The sequence below is a fragment of the Sinocyclocheilus rhinocerous genome, unplaced genomic scaffold (assembly GCF_001515625.1).
Source record: "Sinocyclocheilus rhinocerous isolate Xijiao unplaced genomic scaffold, SAMN03320098_v1.1 scaffold688, whole genome shotgun sequence".
Classification (NCBI taxonomy): domain Eukaryota; kingdom Metazoa; phylum Chordata; class Actinopteri; order Cypriniformes; family Cyprinidae; genus Sinocyclocheilus; species Sinocyclocheilus rhinocerous.
This window is the reverse complement of record NW_015651641.1, coordinates 2,529,337-2,533,478: the sequence shown is the minus strand read 5'-3', so window position 1 is coordinate 2,533,478 and position 4,142 is coordinate 2,529,337. Positions and strand designations below refer to the sequence as shown.

The 4,142-nt window shown below is 37.1% G+C and overlaps 1 pseudogene; it reads left to right on the top strand.

The window, feature by feature from the left end:
• Nucleotides 1–268: 268 nt before the first annotated feature.
• LOC107713285 (SWI/SNF-related matrix-associated actin-dependent regulator of chromatin subfamily A containing DEAD/H box 1B-like) overlaps nt 269–4,142 on the top strand; it is a 12,581-nt pseudogene continuing 8,707 nt past the window's right edge.

Genomic DNA, 4,142 nt, shown 5'->3' with positions numbered 1-4,142 from the left:
TGGCCGAAGCCGATGCGAGGCTGTTTATTGACAAAGCAATCATTTATTAGCTCGCCGGTGAGCGAATTCTTTGTTAGAGAGAAATGCTATTCTTGTCCAAAAATCAGCTCATTACAGTCGATAGGTAGTAGATTCGGGGAAGCACGAGTCAGATGTCGATGATTGTATCGATTGAAATGCATGACATGACGCGTGAAGCTGGATTGAGCTGTTGTTAACGCATAAGAGTGAACAATGAGGAAAAAGAAAGGAGCAGCATCCTCTAATCATGTGGATTCCTCCGGTAGGCTGTGATAAGTGTGACAGTATGAACTTGAGACAAGACCCTGTTCTTCAAATTGATTTAATAATGTTTTATTTAATGTTTTAAGTGGCTATCCCACAATGGCTAACAAATAAAATAGCATTAATTAGAGTGTTACCCATCATAACAAACCTATGACAAACAGATGAAAATTAAGTATGCAAATATTACAAAAACTTCATCGCTGTTGATCATATTGATTTGTATTTATATTCTAACAATGTCAATTCGAGATTTAAAAAAAAACGTTTGTCCCCTTTGTCTTTATTTACAGTAAAATAACATTTTAAATAAAAAAAACTTGACTACTAACTAGAATGAGAAACATCAGTAAAGTGTTGCCAATGCAAACAGTGTAATAAGCCTCTCCAGGACTTGCGTTGTTTTTGCCTGACGGCCTCCAGTGCTTTATTGCTTTCTTCCAGTCAGACACAATCATTCCAGAGACTCCTGAAACCAAACGTCCATCAGGATCATCTCATTGCCCTTTCTGACTCTGACTCTGATATTGAGATAACAGGCAGTTCCATGATGCCAGTCAGGTCAGGAATCAACTTCAGTATTTGTGCTTGAGGCCGAGGCATAATATAAAGCGCTCCCACACTGTAAAAAAACGTTTGTAATTTTTACAGAAAAAGACTGTGAAATTCTATAGTAAAACCTATTTATTTGTTAACTGTTTATGGTTTAACAATGTTTATTTGTTAACTGTTTATGGTTTAACAATGTAATTTTACTGTAAAATTGTGTGGTTTTTGAAAGGAAAAACTATGAATTACCATATAATTTATTGCAAAAACAGTAAAAGGACATTCCCAGAAATCCCTGTGTTACATATCACATATAAAAATATTTAGGTAAAAAAAATTTCATCTCATTTTTGTTATCAGTACTGTACATTAGGGTGTTTTGTGTTACATTTTCTGTTATTTAGCTAATGTTTTTCCATTATTTTAGTGTCGTGTGTTACTCGGATGTTGTTTTGTGGTCTACAGTATATACAAGTATTGGCCATATTTTAGCAACAGGCTATTTATGATGTACTTACAATGATTCATCGTGTGACTTTCTATTGAACGACATGCATTATTAAAGTGGTTATCAGTACATTTTAAGGTAAAATGCAGATTTTGTTATATAAACATTATATCACTTTAGGTGTAAAATATACAGGCACCAATATGCCGTCCTGCAATACACGAAACACTGTCACTGTATTTTTTACAGTGAATTTCCGGCAACCACAGTAAATTTAACAGGTTATTTAATATTTTGTTAATTTATATTTTGGATTTTTTGATATTTTGTAAATTTAACAGGATATTTAACAGGAGACGGTGCATGCAAAACTGCATTGTACAGTTGTTGTTTTTTTTTTTAGTGCTCTATACTGACACTCTAACTGATTAATCAATAATGTTTGATGGGAGGTTTATTGTGAACAACTTTGAAGCACACTAGGCTGAAGCACAGCAGAACAACAAGATCTACCTCACAAGCTCTACAAACACAGCAGAAAGGATCACCTATGGTAAAAACAAGCGCTTTCTACACCCACTGTGACGATTTTTGGGTGCATTCCGGCCATCGTTTGGGCTGCATGTCAATAATCATCTCATTGACATTTTAGGTGACCAATAGCACGTGCCCCTCACCCCTGAAGACGTCCGGGATGGCAGGTACAGATAAGCAGTCACTCCATCAATCTGAACAGCTCCCATGATAAAAGCTCATTGATCGCTTGAATGGCTTCAGTGATGCTGAATCCAGCTGAGTTTGAGGTGAAATGCATTTGCTGCATTGATTCGTGTGCTGCTGAGCCCTGTTGACATGCTCTCCTTTTCAGCGTCTGATTCTGGCCACGAAAGGAGACAGCAGCAGATGTGTGGCGCTTCCCAGGAGAGCGACAGCTCCCATCACAGCAGAAAGAGGCGGGCTTCTGCGGTGAGCTCAGAGCCAGTCATTGGATTAATATGGGACGCTCCCTCTTTGATCCTCAATACTGACAGCAAGGCATTTTATGCTGCTGCAAATCCACTGAGGCTAAATTGAAAAGAGTGTCCCGCTCAAGGACACTAACACTATGTTTTTCAACCTGGGTTACCAGTTAATGATTTATTTATTAGTCTTTAATTTATTTTTCCGTACATTTCTGCCATATGTACATTAACTGACAGTCACCACTGATAAGCTACCACTAAATATTGTAGAAACTTAATTTGCTGTAAAGTTGCTTTGCAATGATTTGTATCGTGAAAATCGCTGTACAAATAAACTTGAAACTTGAATTTATTGGGCTATTCATCATTTGTCATTGGCGAGAGCGTGTGCGTCTGCACTATGTAGTGCTGCAGTGTTTTTGTAGGCAAACGCATAAGTTATCATTACTTTGGTTCCCTCCACAAAAAAACAATAGGATTTTTTCCCCATTGGCTTTTCGATTATTGCAGGAAATTAGCTCTGTGACCAACAAAGGTTCATGATTCTTACACGTTTTACTCATCATGATAATCTTCACAAATGAACACAAGTGGATTTTGAAGCCTAAATACAATCGGCAGAAGTAAAAACCTGAATGCAGGCTATATAAACCAGTAACACCACCATTAACTCTTTCAGTTTATATTACAAAAACATTCCCTGAAAGCTTGAGTTAGAATAGTTTGCAAGAGCAGGATTCTAAACACAAGGAGGCTGTGAAAATGACTGAGTAGATGAGTTTTCCTGTTTGATATGATGATAATGACGTTTAATGTCCCGACAACCTCTGTAGTCCCATTTAGCCACTTGTCAGCAACTGCCTTTTTCAAGTAAATGCTTTAAAATAGTCACAAGTCACAAGGTATTTCTGATGTTGTAGAATAAAACATGAAAATATCTTGAGCTTGTGTTAATCACAGACCTTATTTCAGGCATTTAACCAAAAACCCAATAAAAGAAACCCCATTGACTTCCGGACGATGGAACCAGAATGCTAAAATGCAAACTCGTTTCCAGGTTTCGACCTACAAAAATACATCAGGTGGGTCACAGCAGTGTTTTGTGTCTCATTAGGTGGATGATTCAGAGGAGGAGGGGCCTGAGCCGAGATCTAAAGATCAGGAACATATGCTGAGAAAACTCCAGAGGAAGTTTCCCCATCTAAACAAGAATGTGAGTCATCACTGACTAAAGTTGGCCATTGTGGTACAGTATGTGAATCAAATATTTGTTTGAGCTTGAGGAATAATGTTGAAATGTGTGACTTCCCGCAGGAACTCAGGGATGTGCTTCAGGAACATATAGCTGGCTTATTGACGATGCCTTGGAAACACTACGAATGTTCTCTGACCTTGGTGAGATTTGATGGGAGGTTTATTGTGAACAGCTTTGAAGCACACTAGACTCACGTATGATTATGTCTACTTTACTGTAGTATGTCAAAAGCAGTAGTAATATGCAGTTTTCATGAAGCAATAACCAATGGACACTTTACTATCCCATGAGGCCACGGTAGAGGAGTCTTCATAGTTATAAATGGCAGGGAAGGGTGTTACAACTGACATCGTAGGTCAGCACAATGACAGCATGGTGGATCTATTATGTCCGGATAGTATATACATACTTTTCTGTTTATTAATATAAACAGATACAGAATAATAAACAGATTTAATAGAATTAATAAACAGATACTGTTTATTTATATAAACAGATACAGAAACAGACAATTGGGTCAATCTATCAATCAATCTATCTATCTATATAATTGGTGCATAAGGTGTATTTTTCCCTTTGGTTTGTGCCTCTAGTGACACCAAATGGAGTTGCATATATATATATATATATATATATATATACA